We start from the raw sequence: 19,447 nt of genomic DNA on the forward strand, positions 1-19,447 counted from the left end.
CATGGTAGTCCACTGTTAAGTGTGTGCTGGCAACCCTTGCATCTAGCTCAACCTCCATATATGTATATTACTTGTGCAGCTGTGGTTGTCTGTAATATCATCAGCAAATCATTTTGAACTGCATTCTGACATTACTGTGCCACAATTTCAGTACACATGTCAACATCCTCTGGGAATTCAGGCTAATGCATGACCTGACATTCTCTGCACTTTCTAGTGTTGTGCTAAGTCTAGTTAAAAGTGGTCCTGTCTGTAGGCCTTTGACCTCTATTATTTATATGCAGACATTCCAACTGTACTGCTTTGTGTGGATAAATAGGTTATGAGACAGACATACATATCACAATTTATAATGTTGATATCTACATACACGTATTTTCATTTCTAGATGCAGCTGTAATTGAACCCAAGACCATGTGTACCAAAAAGTAATGTTCTCAATGCATTTTACAGACTGAGCTACAGAGTCACTGTTATAGTAGGTTTATTTTTACATGTTGTAGTTATTTTACAGTTATCTGCTGTTAAATACCATACTCACATCTATTATTATGTGTATGGCTTTAGAGTGCTATATTTGTATACCAGAGTCTCAGTAAAAATCCTATTTTCCATTAATGTTTTAGCAGTGTATTCGTACATGTTGTACATATAATTGCAGGATTACCTGCTACTAGATACCACACTTATGTTTAAGCTTATGTGTGTGTGGCTTTATAGTGATGTATTTATCTACTAGAGTGCCAATTACAGTACTATTTTTCTCTTACTCTTTTAGCTGATTTGCACAGTGCAGAATGATGCACAGCGTCACTTCAACATGCTTAATGATGGGAACTTGAGCATTACTATGTTTTGATTAAAACACCTGTGCTAATTAGCAGCTGTGTGGCTGGGTGGGTTGATCCACTGTTCTGCACGTGCAGATGTACTTTTTGAACATGATTAATATTGTTTTAAGAGCATATATCAATGTAGTGCTATTTAGCACAGCTAAATGATGCAGTGTGCCACCCTGTGTTGTGGAAAAAATCTTTAAAGAAATGAAAAATGGGGAGATAAGACAGTGGTGAAATGGGGTGCAAGCAGGGGAAAAGCATAGTGAAAGTCAGGTAGGGATGTGCAGGATGGGTGCAGTACAGAACCATAGCTATTCATTTCTTGAACAGCAACAACTGTGCACTTTCACAGATTTTTTAGCTGAATTTGGGCTGTCACCCCCAAACAGGGTTGATGACAACATTAAGTGCATTGTTCAGCCAATTGGATCAAATTAAGTATGTCCAGTGGACACATGTGTGAAATGGAGAGCTATGTATGGGACAAAATTGTTATTTGGGACAGGTGCCCAATCTTTTTTTAATGTGAGAGTGGAATGTTAGGGAAGGGACATAAGTACATGTGAGGAGGTAAGCTGGGAAGGTGAGGAAGTTTGGCAGACAGACAAGACAGATAATACAGCAGACAGGGTTGGTGTGTGGCACAAGGTGGGTGAACACCTTGGATGGGGAGGGTGTTGTGGAATCCCAGTCCCATGAGCATCACACACAGTAGCAGCATGACTCAAGTCCTCATCCATGGGACTTTCAGCACTGCTCTTTCACTGTTGCTGTGTTGGCAGTGGTGGACACTGGCATCTGGGGAGAGGCCTCCCCACCAGGATAAACAGCATACTCTCCCATCAGCATAGGCATGCACAGACATTTCAGTGCAGCAACCCACGCACCATACCTGGAAGTTTTTCACAGGTGTCAAAATCACCCCTCCACTTCCACTCCCAGAGGGGCACCCAGTCCCAGCCTGTGGGGCAGAACTACCCAATGATGCAGGTAGTGCAGAGGCAGCAGGGGGGAGCACCACCAGGCTGCGGCCCAGATGTGCTGGGCCCCGGTGTCACGGCCAGGGAGCCAAGGTAGGTGGATCACCAGGAACCAGCGTACCTTGTCGTGCTGTAGTAAATTAAATATAAACATAAGGTAACAAAAGAAATAACCAAACAAACATTTGTATTAACATAATGGAAGATAATATTGAATAATCAAAAGGCTTATAAAGGAATATTATAAGGAATACAACAATAAATAACGTTAAAGAAAGTATGTTAACAGCAAGCCAGTATAAAATAATATATATGGCCAACATAACAGTTAGTTACAAATAATATATTAATATCAAATCATCATAATAAATAATATTAATAAATTAAAGAAGATAAAGGGTGAGGCGAGAGAAAAACATACCATTAGTAACTTTGCAGGTAATATTACTACACAGACTACTAATACATATTTCTACATATGTGCAATTTCAGTTGTGAGTACAGTGACTGCAATTCTTGTTCAGATGATGTTGCACGTACATACCTGTCAACCTGTTAGCATGGGACAGTATGGGCCAAGCACTAACAGATGCTGGTACACAAGCACAACTACAGGGAACTGTTTTACATAATGTGCTCACCCATTAATACCGAGGTGCTCTGTAAACAGATTTGCCAATAAATTGCATTCCAATTAATGTCATGTATCTGCTAAACAAGGGCCAGTCAGTACATTCTTCAAAAGCATGACAGTTGAGATGTATGTTCATGTACACTAACTACACTAGACAGCTGGTTATTTCTCAGCTGGCTGCCATGGGATAAGAACCCACAAGCAGTGACTGCAAGAATTATGTGCACTTTATTTCAATATAATGAATTCTCAAAACATTATCTCCTTTATGACTTTTATTGCAACATTTTGTGGAAATCCTACATTTACACACATGCATAGCCATGTGTGGTATCACATTGGAAACCAAATGCAGTGAACACATTAATAATGATCACTTTAGCTGAATACAGTAGTTATCAAAGTACCATCTCCTTTTATACTCTAATGATTAATGTCACATGAAATCTGGCTATTACACACATGTATGGCTGTGGAGTTCGTCTGTTGACCTAATCATATAACCTGTTCATTTACTCAGTGCCATGTACATCATATTTCAGGGAAATTATCTGAACTAAAGCTTGACACTTACTGGATATTGCAATACATGCATATCTGAAATTTGATGATGCATTATTTTGTAGTTAATATGTAACAGTTGACTGGTGTCTGAATGGAATACACATGCAGTGAATACAGGAATAATGAACACTTATTTGAAAAGATTACTTATCAAAGCACAATCTTGTTTTAAACTTTATTGATAATGTTACTTTAAATCTGGCATTTAGACACAGGCCTTCAGTTACCTTACCCATATGCCATGCTCATTGCCTGGGTGGAATATATACTGAATTATTTCAGACAGAATAAGCAGAACACAGGCTTGAACCTTACTCTGGTTATTGCACTACATTCATTTCAGACACTTGTGGGTGCATTCTTTATTCACTTACATTTAACAGTTGACTGGTGTCAGATTACAGCATGCATGCAGTGAATGCAGGATTAATGAACATTTATTTGAAAAGATTACTTATCAAAGCACACTCCTGATTTAAACTATATTGATAATGTTACCTAAAATCTGCCATTTAGGCACATGGATAGCAGTCCGGGACTTCAGTAACCTTACCCATATTCCATGTTCATTGCCTGGGTGGAATATACAGCATAATTTCAGACAAAATGAGCAGAACACAGGCTTGAACCTTACTCTGGGTAATGTACTACATTTATTTCAGACAGTTCTTGCTGCATTCTTAATTCATTTATATTTAACAATTGACTGGTGTCAGATTAGAACACACATGCAGTGAATACAGGAATAGTGAATACTTTTATTTTAAAACATTACATATCAAAGCACTAAAACCCTTTAGAATTTATTGATTAATGTTGCTTAAAGTCTGGAATGTAGACCATGGATAGCTGTGTAAGACATCTAATAAATAGTGCATATACCCTAGCCATTAATTGAGTGCAACCTACAGCTATTTCAGACAATGAACAGACCAGAACAGTGACTCTTAATAGTGGTAGACCACAACATTAACTGATGTTTGGAAGCTGTAATACACAGTACTGCATGTTTACCTGCTTTAACTTGCTTTACCATTTCAGACATGTTACATGTCTCAGGTATGTCATACCTGACTGTTAGGACTGCAGACTCTGTAACTACTTTATTATAAGATTACGTTATGCATTAAGTTATTACTTTGATATTTCCCTACTTACCGCACTCTTGCTTCATCCTGACCAGGGGCTCTGCATGGTGCTGGGCATTGGCAACTGATCCCAGGTCTTAGACTTACACTGTGAGCCCTAGTAATCACTCTGCAGCAGTTGGGGTTCATAGTTCTTAACCAGGAATCCAACAGCGAGCTGCCTCTCCCACACCACCAGGCATATCAACAGTCAAGTGAAGACTCCAATGAATGGTGTGAAATTTGCACCTATTGGCCTTTATATAGGCTGCATTCCCACCCTTACACATTATACTGTAACTTTCAGAAAAGTGCCATGTTGTTTAGCTTCATGCAAGCTTGCACAAACCATTTCAGTGAAGCTGAGCAATGTGTAAACCTGCACCAGCCATGTTTAAGCATGGCTTAGCAATGTGCAAATGATGTAGACTGTTGACCACGTTTAAGCAGTGCTAAGCATCGCTCAGCATTTGTAAATATAACATTTTTTTTAATTTTAAATTAAACTGATGTTTCAGTCACCTGACACATTTTCACAGCAATAAATGTAAAACTTATGACTGTTCAGGACTTGAACCCAGGATATACTGCACTGTAGGTCATAACTAAATCTATCTAGCCACTTGGATAGTACAGGGAAGCAGTATATCTTCACATATACTACTAAGATACCTGGTAGTGTTGCACAGCGAAGCTGCATGGGTTTGAGCATTGGTAAGCACAACACAACTACAACAATTAAATACACCTGGTTTCTATTTTTAAATGTGTGATGGCATTGCTAAGCACTGCACCCCTCTGTGCAAACAGGGAGAGACAAAAAAAATAGAAAATACAATTTATTACATCCAGTTTCTATTATTTGATATATAGCAGATGTCAGATTTATAAGTATAAGCACAGCTCAGCATCACTAAGAACCACACCACACTGTGCAAACAGGGAGAGCCAAAAAAAAATACAATTGATTACACCCAGTTTTTATTTTTAGATATATACCAGATGTCATATGTATACATATAAGCAGAGCTCAGCATTGCTAAGCACAGTGCTGCATCACGCAAACACATGAAAATAATTAAAAAAAAGAAAATACTGTCCTGTGCTTGCCACCTGTCCATCATGGGACAACCTCTACACTGCTGCTTGTATGGATTTAATATCCATGTTACTGTAATCTCCCTCAGCAGTGCACCATAATTAATATGTATGGTGTGCTCCCGGGGAGGAACCGTGGCCGTGTACACAGATATATTCCGTGTAGGATATACACAGAGCCTGCACGGATTTTACTGAATCCTGGGGTATGTATATTATAGCCTGTTAATTACTGGTATTGTAAGATGCTTCTTTGTAGACTTCATTATCTGAATTGCAGTTTGCTCATTTTTGGTGTTGCTCTTTTATTTGATTGACACTTGAATAGTAGTGTATACCCTGGACTGTAGCTGAAATGGTTGTAGGATCAGTCCACTGCCCTGGTCAACAAACATTAAATACATTAATAAATTACCTCTCTAATCATATACATTAGTGCTAACAATGCTTGAAATAGAATAAAATCCTAATAGAACAGAAATACACAGCAAAGTAATCATATGCAATTAGACTTACAGATAATTTCTTCTGAAGGAGTTAGTCTGTTATTCTAAGGCACTACATTTTATTTTTATTTATATGTGTTAAATGGGCTAGAACACTGATTCCAATTGACTATTTTTGGGCTTTGATTGGCCAAAAACACAGAATGCAAATAAGCGATGACATTTTATACAACCGAAGTAAAAAAACAGATACGTTATAGGCTATATATATTACAATGATAGTTAAATGTAGTATGTAAAACATTAAAGTAATGAGGGATGAAGTAAAATGCACTAATGTCAGGAATGTAGATAAGGTTTAAATGTATAAATAGTTTGTTGGATAGAGATATAGGTGTAGTGTGGGAGACAGGAAGAGTAGGATGTAGAACTAGAGGAATGATAGAGGTTGAGATACTAGTAAAACAGTGACAGAGTGCTTGCTGAAGTGAAGCATTGTGGGAGGAAGAATTAGGAGTAGGTGGAGAAGGCTAAGAGTGAGAAGAAGCCTTTTAGGGGATGAGATAGCCTCTTGGTTATGAGATAATGACTGCACAGAAATTCAGGGCCAGTGTGCAGATTAATTATTACAAAAAGCTATAGGATTTGTATGAAATGATTAAGTAGTGCTATCAGTTAATCTGGGTCAACCTTTACACAGAATGCAGGCTATAGGAAATAACCTTAAATCTGAGTCAACCTTTATGCAAAATGCAGGTTATAGGAAATAACCTTAAATCTGACTCAACCTTTATACAGAATGAAGTTTATAGGAAATATAAATTTCTTCTCGTGGTCCACCAAGGGGATGGTTAAAATATCTAAAGCTGTATTACTCTTTCATTGGCACAGCACTATAAACACAAACAAACAAATAAATAAATAAATACTAATATCCATGACTCTTCAGCTGGAAAATGCCAGAACTAAGTCTGAAATACATGCACAACAACAAGTTATATCACTTAACTGCTGACTTTCACTTCTCTTTATTAACCAAGGAAGACTACCTAAAAGTAATCACCTTGAAACAGTACCTAAAAGAGAGCTACATTTTATCAGGCTGGCATGAATTTTATTATGTCAGGCAACTGTTGTGTGGTGGACTGTGAAATTTTCTATGGTTATTAGTTTTGTCACTGGTAACTAGAAATACTTCCTTATCAAAGATATACCCTAAACGTTTTAGTCTATATACATTATTTGAATAAAATCTCATCTGTTATTTTGAGCATATTTAATGTTGACTCTTAATACTTCAGAAATACAAAATATGCATAATCACTTCTAGAGATGGCTTTTGTCTTTTTGCACTTTTCCAATGTTATTATTCTCACACTGAGGTCACTATAAGAAAGACTTCATAAGGCCTTCAAGAGAAAGAGAAGAAATATTGCAACAGTCCTTCCTTCCTTCATTCGCTCATTTTCTAACTCCAGTTTTATATAGTTCAGGGAGTCATACACTTTCCAAACACTCAAGGGGTGCAACACAGGGAAACTAATTTTGGACAGAAGGCTAGTCTATTACAAACATTCCATTACGGTCTGCAAAATTTGCAGCTCCAGCATTTCAAAAAGTGCAACAGAATGTCACCATGCACTAACTAATGCATCAGGTCTTTCCCTAACTCATTCTTTCATGTCTGTCTTACTGTGGGGTAACACCTCATTGGCAAGCATTTTAATCAATCCCTACAAATAAATGTCTAAGCAGCATGGCTCAGATCGTGTGAAGATGGCAGCTGAGACCACTTAAGCAAAAGGCATATTTTGCTATTGTTATATAGTATCAACATGTTTGCCTGAGATAGAATAAAGTGACTTATCAGGAGCAGTCAACAGAAGCCTTGAAGAGTAGCTATAAAAACATTACTAAAACAAGGAAATCCTACCAAGTCATGAATATTTATAGCACTAGATGCCTCCAATGGAGTCCCTTTTGTTCAGGGCATTATTTTGTATTTTTATAGTAGTAATTAGTCAAAGATTCCTTGCTTACTTTGAATATATATTTGAAAAAAATGATTTTTTTATTAAATTTACCATTCTGCACTAGCTTTAATATCATGCAATTTGTATTTATTATATATTTACCTATAATGCTTTTAATGAAGGTATCTGGACTAACATATAGTCTTGTTTTACATAAAGCAAACAAAAATGAAAGCAGTTATAGCTATAACGTTTTAATGCCTTCTCTTTAAATAAGGACAACCATTCAGAAACTTCAGAAACAAAGGTAGCAACTCAAAGTGATAACCACTGTAGACTACAAAAGAGAGCAAATACCTCCAGGCAGTATCAGCAATGAATACATATAAAACAGTTGTCCCATGTCAGTTCAAACCTTCCCTTGATTCTGAGATGCAATACACACTAACTGCATGTATTCTGAAGCTAAACAACTGAAGTAAAGCTTGCACTGGTATGATCTATTCTAAAATTGGTACAGGACCATAGGGGGTCTTTGTCTACAGCTTTTGAGACATAAGTGAAAGAAAAAGTCCTATTATGCATTCAAAAGACATGTCAAAGGCCATTCACTTACACATCATTAATGTGACTGGATAACAAGACAAGGTGAAATTATTTCTGTAAATTGATATACTCCTGGTGGGGAGAAGAACAAAAAATGACAGGAATCAAACCAGTATCAGCTTTGATTCCAGATCATTGAACATTTTTCATCCTGTTATTGCTGTAGTATAAAAAATTCCTAGCAGTGGGTCTGAGATATAATCATTGACAGCAGCTGACTAGTAAGAAACTGCTACCTTTTCAGCTGACCCCTTTTTGTAACATAAAAGCTGAACACCCAAACTCACACTGTAATTCATACATTTTATCTGAAATTTGTTACAGCTGCTTTGAGTTAAACCTTATTTCCAGAAGCAGAATAGATAAGGTAGGTCACTAACAGAACAAATAAATATAAGAAAGGCAACATAGAAAGATACTAGTAAACAGAGTTGGCAACGTTCTTGACATCTGGATAACTACACAGTGTGAGAATAAAAAAGTGAACATTGCAGTATCTTGTCATAGTAAAACAAATACTGTAAATTAAATTCTTTAATATGATAAATACGTAAGATTCTATAAGGCATGGCCCTTAGTCTGAAATGAGAGACAAAACACATTCTTCCATTTAGCTAAGGCTATTAACTGTATTGAGATATATGATGCCTTAAGAAATCTCCCACTTTGACCATCTAAAAAAGGAATAACCATCCTAATAAACATAAAGAAAACAGTACTATAAAAGCAGAACCAAATCCAGAACTTAAGAAATCACGCTGGGGGTTGACCTGATATATTTGAGTGAATGCCACCATTTCACTGAAAAGGAAGGCATCTCATAACAAGTTTACTACATTCAGTCCAAACATACCACTGCACAGCTAACAGTTGAACATAGTAGGAATTACAGCTGTTAAGTGTTGTTTGCATACCTCTCAACCTCTTACAGCAAGAAATCTGGACAAAGTCACAAATAATGGGAGGACAAAGGCCCAAAAATAAGGACACTTTGAAATAAACTTAGAAAGTTGATGGACTAACAGGATTTGCATTAGCATGAATTTTCTGAAGGATATGATGTCTTGAAACTCAAATGTATACCATTATTTTTTGACATCAGTTCTGAATGATTTCCTAGTGATTTGCCAGAAAATGACAATTTTATGAGAAACAGGCCAAAAATATTAGTAAAAATCTGGATATTTTGTGAAAATCTGTACAGCTGAGAGGTATGGACTTGTTTGGCTTTTTGTTAAAAATGGAATATTCTTCTCACATCCATGCAGTAAATGTTACCACAAGCCACTCGCTTTATGTGAGGAAAAATGCCTTTGATGTATTGCAAAAATACTAAGCATGTTTGTTCTTTATAATGACAAAAAAACAGTTTAATGTAAGTAACATTACATGATTTTGCTATTTCAATCTTATACATACTCTTTGCTTGATGTAGGACTCCTTTTCTGACTGGCCAACTGTGTTTAAATGTTACTCTGTAGTGGCAAACTGACTCATGGTACAAGGCACAAGGACTATAAGATCAATTAATTTTTTTTTTTGTTTTATTAATGTGACTTATAAAATGATAATAAAAATAATAGGGATCTAAACTTCTTCTACATCATCAACTGAATGGTTTGGAGGGACAGTTATATCTCACATAGGATATGACTGCTCTGGAACAGATTCCCCATTCATGTAATTAAAGCTCATCCCTGTCCATATTCAAGTGCAACTTGGATCTATGGATGGGAAACAGAAAATGTACCCCGGGATTGCCCCCTGTATTACTAATGGACAGAGGCAGCTCCTAATTCTTTTATCCCATGCATTTCTCCCTTCAAATTATCTGTGGTATGATCCCAATTATTCTCACTAGGGGTACAGGATGGGTAAGGCCAATCTAATACCAAATGGGATAGGTTAACTCAATCACCAAAATGGAGTTTGGCTAGGCTTCAAATGGCCAGCAAGGACAGCTAGCCTACACTTACTGTGAATCTATGACCAGAAGCAATCCCTCTATATAGTTAGCATAAATAAACAAGTACACATTCAATGGGGCCACCACACGTTTAAGTTCATAGGTAGGTACTAAGCTATTGGCCCTAGGACCTATACAAACCTAGCCATGATTCCCTGGCTATTGCTTCCCACAAGTATTTACTTCCCAGGTCCCCTATCTACCAGGGCTACTGATGTGATCCCCGGGGTGAATTTCATATCTCCCATACAATCGTCAAGGTTCTTCTTGAAGAGAGCCAATGAGGTGCTCTACCTGACATGTATGGGCAGCCTTTTCCAGAGTATGGGGAGTCTCTGGGTCAGGAACCTATCCCTCCAGCATGTTTTGTTCATCGTGATGGCAAGGTTAAGATCACTGGAGCATGTGGCTTGGAGAGCTTTGGATTTCTTTAAGTGTTGCATGCCCAACAACTCTGGGTTTTACATGGCCTTATATGTTAGGCAGAGATCGCCTCTGAGTAGGCGATATGCGACAAAGTATAGCTGGAGTTTCTTTAGACGGTCAGCATAAGGCATCTGCTTTAGGCCTGTGATTCTTTTTGTGAGGTATTTCTGTGGCCTTTCTAGTTGTTGCAGATGTCTTGTGAGGTACATACCAAATGGTGCATTGTATTCTATAATGGGTCTAATGAGGGATGAGTACAGAGAGACAATGACCTCCTTTTTTTCTGGATGAAAAGCCCTTAATGATGAGGTGTGCCACATAGAATGATATTTCTAACTGTTGTGGCTATGTGGTTATCAAAGGTGAGACCACTGTCCACCTGTGTCCGTAGGTCTCTTATCACACTTTTGGTGTTTAGTGTACAGCTACCTATGTGGTAGTTCACAGGTACATGTTTTTTCCCAAAGGGGATAACTATACATGTTTTGGCATTTAGCTTAAGCCCATGTCTCTGACACCAGGAATTTGTTTAGGTAAGGCCCTTTTGTAGTATATCCACATCATTTGGGGGGAATTCAATAATGGCTCCCAGCTTGCAGTCATCTGCGGACTTTGTAAGCCAGAGTCCCTTAGTGTTGGCCTGTAATTCAGAGAAGTAGATGCCAAACAAGAGTGGTCCCAGGACTGAACCCTGTGGAACACCACTTGTCACTTGTCTGGAGGTGGATTTGGAGTTGGCTAGAATTACAGTGTGTGTTCTATCAGTAAGCCAGTTTGCAACCCATCGAGTGATGTAGGGATTAATGCCCAGCTTAGTAAGTTTACCTATGATTCCAGAGTGGGGAATAGTGTCAAAAGCCTTGGTGAAGTCCAAGTAGGTTGTGTGAACCACCTTACCCTTGTCCACAGCTCTGGAGACTGATTAGAAGAAGTTGATCAGGTTCAGGAGGCAAAATCGGTCCTTCACAAACCCAAACTGGGTGGGTTCCAGTGTTTGAAGGTTGCCAATGCCTTTGTTTATAAGTTCCATGATAATACATTCCATGGCCTTGTAGATCAGGCTCATCAGACTGTTGGGACGGTAGTTCTCGGGATCCAAAGTGGATTCCCCATTGTGGAATGGGATGACTGTAGCTGTGCACCACTCTGTGGGCACGAAGCCTGAGGTGAGGCTATGATTAAACATGACACATAGGTGAGGTGCCAGTTCATTTTGTAGTTCATGTAGTACACAGCCTGGGATGTTGTCTGGTCCCATGGATGCTGTATTCTTGGATTTGGAGAGTGCAGTTTTACTTGCATGGCCGTGATTACCAGAATTTGGCATTCATTCGGTATCGAGATGGGCCCTTTAGGGGGTGAGAGAGGGGTGAAGTTGGCACTGAATCTATCTGCCAGGATATTGGCAATATCCTTTGGATCAGTATACCTAGTGCCATTCTGCTATAGCTCAGAGCAGATCGGGGCAGTGCCATTTAGATTCTTTACATAAATATAGAATGCCTTGTGGTTGTCTTTGGAATCTTTGACAATTATGTTTTCGTAACTAGCTTTGGAAGATTTTATGAGGGATCTCAACTTTCTACTAAGGCTGGTGAGGGAGTTCTTTGAATCCTGAGATCTTCCTCTTTTCTGCAACAGTTTCTTCCTTCTATTGTATAACTTGTTTATGACAGGGGACCACCAGATTGGCTTCCTTTTTTTTAGAGGAGAGCGTCTTTGTTCTATTTGGGATGGCTCGGTCCATGCATGATTGAATGTGCTTGTACAGTGCCTTAGTGTAGGATTCAGCAGTTGAACTTCCAGTTCCCATCTGCATGGGTGTCATGAAGTTTTTTACTTCTGACTTGAGAAGCATGAAGTTGGCTTTGGAGAAGTTTTTTACGGAGGTTTCCTTAAAGGGGGGGTGGGATGTGGATGTCAAGGGTGATTAGTTTATGGTCTGATCTTACCAATGAGGGGGTGACCACTGGTGTGGAGCATTGATCTCCCATGTTGGTAATGACCAGGTCTAGAGTACTGGTACCTCTGGTGGGTCTATGAATTAGTTGCTCTAGGGTGTTGTAATTTATGAATTCCAAGAAACCTTGAGCAAGTGTGCTCGTACAGGAGTAGTTTTCCCGGTTAATGGCAGGGTAGTTGAAATCACCCAGTATTAGGGTGTTTGGTTGTATCTTAATATTTTCCAGTATATTTAAAAAGGTATAGTGAGAATCTTGGAGAATGATGGGGGATCTGTAGCAAGCTACAATTTGGATTGCAGTCTTACCTAGTCTTAGTTGCACCTGGAGAATTTCAGATGCATTGTGTTGGGCAACCAGCCTGGAGGTGTGAATATTCTTGGTGAATATGGACACTCCTCCACCTTTAGTGTTTCAATCCTGGTGTGGTGGCCAAAAAGTGTGGTATGAGTTGTAGCCTGGTATTGCAGGGGTGCTCTCTGGAGCTTTGAACCAGGTCTCAGTTACTGCACAGATATCAATGTTCTCCATTTTTAGGAGAGCCTAGAGAGAGTGCATTTTGAGGTTAAGACTTCTAGCATTGAGTAGCATTACCTTCAGATTTTGTTTGCTTGTACCTGTTATGGTGGTAGTTTTCTCCTTTGAACCTTGCCTAAAAAAGGCACTATGGGGTGGCAATAGCCTTAGCCAATAACCTGAATCCCAGGGGTGACAGGTGCAAACCATCTCTTGCAAAGCATCATGGTTTGTTGATCATGTCATCCCAGGCAGACAGATATTGTATCCCTTTTGAATGACACCAGAAGCTTAGCCAATTATTGAAGTCAATCATTTTGTCCTTATACTGTGGTATCATTCTGGGTGATGGCAGGCTGCTACTCAGGGCTAGCGTCATACCTGCCTGGGCCACATGATCTGAGAGCTCTTTCATGTCTCTTTTCATGTAGTCCAGGGAGGTATGTCTCAAGTCATTCACTCCAACATGGACAATGACAGAGTCAGACTTGTACCTGTTGTGGAGTGACTTGAGTGCATGCCTTATGTGGTGGATCCTGGCACCGGACAGGCAACTAGCTGTAATTTTCTCCTTGTTCAGCCTGGTGAGTGGGACATCAGTGTGCCTGACTACAGAGTCATCTATGACTAAAGTGTTGGGTACTTTGTCTTGCCTTAGGGGCTGCTTTTGGGTGGCACGCTGGTGTTGTGAGCTATGTGATGCTTTGGTTGTGTTTGGGGGTGGTGTTTGTTTGCATTTCAGCTTTGGAGGTCCTTGTTGTTTGGACAGGTAAGTGTTAAAAGCCTCCGCATATGTGAGTTTTGTGTTGCTATGTGTGGGTTTGATGGTGTGGGTTTTGAAGGACTATGTGTTGTTTGAGGTGCTGTGCGGGTGTTAACCTTCTCCTCTTGACTGTCTAGCACAATCTTGGCTGGAGAGAGCTTTGCTTCCAGTTCGGCTATGTAAGTGCATCTCCCACAGGTTGTAGTGTTTGGTGGTAGGAGGAGAGGGTTGTCTGTGTACACGAGGCAATTGCTGCATTGCCCCAGTACGCCCAGATTCACTAGGTGGACAGGAGAAATCACCGGAAGCTGACCCTTGGACATGCCTGGTTAGGTGTTTTCTTTGTATAGTACAAGAGCTGTTTCCCCTTACGTTTTGGCAAGGTACTTGCAATTGTAGGGTGTCAAGTGCTTGCAACTATTTTTCTTATTACCGAGGAGAGATGAGTGCTTGTAACAAATTTTGGCTTCGTAGTCCTTTTTTTGCGAGTTTTAGAGCAAATGCTAGTCATGGGGATACAGATTTTAGTGTTAATGCTGATAAACTAGCTAGTTCTAAGGGAAAATTTGAAGAACAGACTTTTTGTCACCAGAAATAGTTTAACTGTAGCCTCACAGCACTGTGTGAAGTGCTAATGCGCACAAACGTGTGTATTTATGCCAAAAAGTTGAAAGGGATAGAAATCAGCCCAAAATGGCCAATAAAATTACAATTTCAGAGCTGAAAACCACTCCTCTTGTGTCAGATAGGCAGTACAATGCTCCCACTATCACTGTTAAGCAGTAGGACCTCCCTCTACCACAGAAAGGTCTGGATAGCTTAGAACACTGAAACTAAAGTCCTGAAACCAGCAAAGCCTGGAAACTGGACTATTCTAGTTAGGAAAGGTGGGAAATAAGCAAACAAGATAGATTTTTTGGGTTTTTTTTTTTTTTGGTTAAATCAGGCGAAACAATGTAGTTATACAGTAAATAAGCACAGAAACGGCTAATGCACTTGAGTGTATAGCCCAAAGCAGTAAACTCAATTAAAATTTAGCAAAATTAGAAATTTGAAAATTTTAACTTTTTAAATAAAGCAAGGCAAGTGCACAACTGGAAAATGACTTACAGGCAGAAACACAGTGAAGTAAGTAGCTAATCTACTTTTTAAAGCTTACTGAGAAGTGCAGGTAATAAAAATGACCAAAATCAACAAAAATTAGCAAATTAAGCAAAAAGTACTTGCAGTTAGCACAAAAAGTCTCTCTTTCTCATTTCTGGTTCTGTAGTAGTCTGCAGAATGCCCAAACATGATCTGCTGATGAAGTTAGATTAGACACAAATGGCAAGAACTACTTCTTCAGTACTAAACTCTATTATCAAAGTACACCAATAATCTGAATTACATTGTCAAACTGCTATACAAAAATGAAGTCAATGGCATTCAAAACTGAATTTAAAAAGAAAAAAAGTGATTTTTGCAGGGGAAGATTCAAGCTGTCTGGCAGTGCTGCATCTGTAAATATATGAACTCATAGATTGCATGGCAGTTTTGGTAGTATTTGGAAATTTTCATGATCTTGTATTAACATTACTTATACTTCAACATAAGAAGGGACTTGGTTAAACTTAATCAACTAGTCCCATTTTGATGCATTCCAGTAAAGTTAAACTCATGTAACTCCTAAAATCCATACAACTTTTTCAAGAACCTTCAGTTTCAAAATCTGATTTGTATCAGCCAGCAATTTGGCTGAACAGGACTACACAAGTCTATTTTATTTTAAGCTTTAAATTCCAAATATCTTAATGCTCAGTCACATAGCTGGTGATTGGTTTTAATGCTTAATTTTTGGTGGAGTTTGCAAGGTTGCTCTTGCTTTTGTTGACTTACAGTGATGTTTTGAAGTGCCCTTTTCCTGCTTCCTTTAGTACTGCTGATATATTGTTACACTTCACCAGCTTTGGCATAGATATATAGGTTCATAGGTTGGTACTAGGCTGTCCAGCCCTAGGGCCTATACAAGCCTAGCCATAACAATTTCCTTGATATTTCTTCCCACAGTATTTACTTCCCTGGACCCCTGTCTAGCAGGCCGACTGATGTGATCCCCAGGGTGAATTTCCTATCTCCCATCCAGTCATCAAGGTTCCTTTTGAAGAGGGCCTACTTGACATGTATGGGCAGTCTATTCCAGAGTCTGTGGAGTCTCTGGGTCAGGAACCTATCCATCCAGCATGTTTTGTTCATTGTGATGACAAGGTTTAGATCCCTGGAGCATGGGATTTCTTTAAGTGTAACATATCCAACAGCTCTGGGTTTGATACAGCCTTGTATGTTAAGCAGAGATCGCCTCTGAGTAGACGATATGTGACAGAGTATAGGTGGAGTTTTTTTTAGACGGTCAGCATAGGGCATCTGCTTTAGACTTGTGATTCTTTTAGTGAGGTATTTCTGTGGCCTTTCCAGTTGTTGCATATGTCTTGAGAGGTACATACCAAATGGGGCTTTGTATTCTATAATGGATCTAATGAGGGATGAGAACAGTGGCACAATGACCTCCTTTTTTCTGGATGAAAAGCCCTTAGTAATGAGGTGTGCCACATAGAAGGATTTCCTGACTGTTGTAGCGATGTGGTTATCGAAGGTGAGACCACTGTCCACCTGTGTCCCTAAGTCTCTTATCACACTTTCAGTGTTTAGTGTACTGCCACCTATGTGGTAATTCATGGGTACATGTTTTTTCCCAAAGGGGGAACTATACATTTCTTGGCATTGAGCTTGAGCCCATGTCTCTGGCACCAAGCATCTGTTTCTGTAAGACTCTTTTGTAGAATATCAACATTATTTGGGGATTCAATAATGGCTCCCAGTTTGCAGTCATCTGCAAACTTTGTTAGCCAGAGTCCCTTAGTGTTGGCCTGTACTTCAGAGAAGTAGATGCCAAACAAGAACGATCCCAGGACTGAACCCTGAGGTACTCCACTTGTCACTTGTCTGGAGCTGGATTTGGAGTTGGCTAATTTTACAGTGTGGTATTTTCCTGGAATTCAGTCTCTTGAATTTGTTGGCTTCTTCACATTTCTATCATTATGCTACCATGACTGCTGTCAAAATTCTGTGGATTTATGCTTTGGCCTGTTTTTAACATTGCCTTTTGGTCCATCTCAAGCCTCAGTTTTTGAAGGTGTCTATTTCTGGAAAGCATATGGTTCTTGTCAGTCCTGAAGTTTTAGCTTTTTTTTAATTTATTTTTATTTTATTTATATTTGTTATCCGGGGTAATCGCTGATCTCCATGGACCTTTTTCCAGACTCTGCCTAGGAGTACTGTCTGGTTAAATGGCTTGCTCAGTGGACTGTGGCTGGACCACAGGAAACAGCTCATTAATAACTCCTTAATCTTCTGCATTAACTGCTAAACTGTTTAAATAATGCAGTTTTACTAATGCTTATTGTTTCTGGGACTGATCATTTGCTTTGCTGCAATTTGCAATCAGGACTGTTTTTTTCAGAGCCTTAACAACTTTTACTTTGTTTTGGTAATTTCAGACTTTAATGCTGTTGCTGCTGGTTTTGTTATTTGATGGGTAGTGTTGGAGCCTGAATGAAGGCATTCAATTTTGGTGATGGCTTCACTGTTGTTTTGTCATGGGGCTATTTTTGAATTTACAGAGATTTTCAAAAACCTGGTTTGATAGATTATGCCTGGCCAGGTTTCTTATTTGGTGGATTTGAGTATTTCCCACTGCTTTTTCCTCAATTTTTTTTTATTTTTCAAATACATTTGAATGCATTCCATAGTATTTATACATAGCATCTTTAATAACTATGTACGCTATTTACATTATCATGACACTATAACAGATCTTAATGTATATAGTTACTTTATAAGTATATACAATCCATTATCGGAGTATCTGATCAATTATTGTATAGTGTCAGTCAATGATAATACTTTCCCACCAAGGGTTATTGATAAATGGCTTTGGATAAATTCTTAGTTCTTTAATTTTAATTTCCAATAATACTGTCATCTTCAGTAGACTGTAGAAGTCTACCAAAGTTGGTATTGTGTTTGTATTCCATCTTCTTGTTATACACTTCCTTGAAATTGCAAGTATAGTCCATACTAGATACATGTTTGACCTATTCAAATGAGGACCTTTGTTCACATTTAATAATACAAGAGCTTTAGTTAAATAAAATGATTCATTGAATAAAGCTTGTAGAAAGTTAATAATAGCATTCCAGAATGGCTTAATTTTAACACAATCAAAGAAAATGTGATTCCAATCTGCATTGTGTACTTGCTCTCATATCCAACATATTCCTTTTATGGAAGAACTAATTTTACTGATTCTATCTGGAGTTAAGAATGCTCTGTGCAAGCATTTCCAATTAAAAACTTTCCAGTATTGTGTAAAGGATGTATATTTTATCGATAATAAGTTATTTGTTTTAATATCTTCAGTTAACTGTATTGCGTGTGTATTGTTATATATGTCCGATATGAGGTTTTGGGTGTTGTTTTATACTTTATCAATATTTTGTAAAATTTTGAAATACTGTTTCCCATGTCAAAGTCATTATATATGATTTCATATATGTATTTCATAAATATAGGTATTTCTTTAAATGAAGAATTGTTAATTATTCTACTTAAATCTGCGAATATGACAGAATACTCTGTAAATTTAGCCAGTCTTGTTGTGGAATTTTGTATGTTGTTTTTATTACTTGCATATCTTAAACTTTTAGTTCTTTGATACATTGGAGCCAACAAACAAATCCTTTCTGTTCCTAGGAATTAATAATTTATCTATATATTTTATGTGGAAAGTTCTTTTTGACTATAAATGGTGTTAAAAGATCAAACCAGATTTTTAAATCTATATTTGCATTAATAATTTTCCTAAATGAGTCAATGCAATAATTAATCATATGAGTTTTATTAGGTTTAGTTATGTTATATTGCATACTAATACATAATATGTGCCATGGCAAATTGTTTTTATCTATTTGAAATTTTTTTGTAAATCAAATTCATTTATTGATATTGCAGTTAATTCCTTCCAATTTAGAGAGTAATTTGGATGTATCCAATCTGAGATTGTTTAGATATTGAAGCTTTTATATATGTTTCTATATCAGGAAAGTTTAATCCTCCCTGTTTCCATTGTCTGATATGATGTATTAAAGCTATTCTGTTTCTTTTGGGAAACCATAAAAATTTTATTAGGCATGAATTTATTTCTTCAAGTATATTCCTTTCTGGTAACAGTTGTATTGCCAAGGCTATATATAGGATCTTGGGCAGTAAAACCATTTTATTAACTGTAGTTTATCTTCAAATGTTAATATTATTGTGTTCCATTTTTCCACAGAGCTTTTAATTGTATTTATGATCTTATTGTAGTTTTTCGAGACTAATTCATTATTATCCTTGCATAACTCAATTCCTAGATATTTTAAGGTGGATTCTTGTTTCCCTATGATTAACCCCTTAGTCTGCAGTTCTTTTTTTTATTTAAAAATAAAATTTTTGATTTTGGTTTATTGAAATG

The sequence above is a fragment of the Protopterus annectens genome, chromosome 4.part0 (genome assembly GCF_019279795.1).
Source record: "Protopterus annectens isolate FY-2018-M chromosome 4.part0, PAN1.0, whole genome shotgun sequence".
Lineage (NCBI taxonomy): Eukaryota > Metazoa > Chordata > Ceratodontiformes > Protopteridae > Protopterus > Protopterus annectens.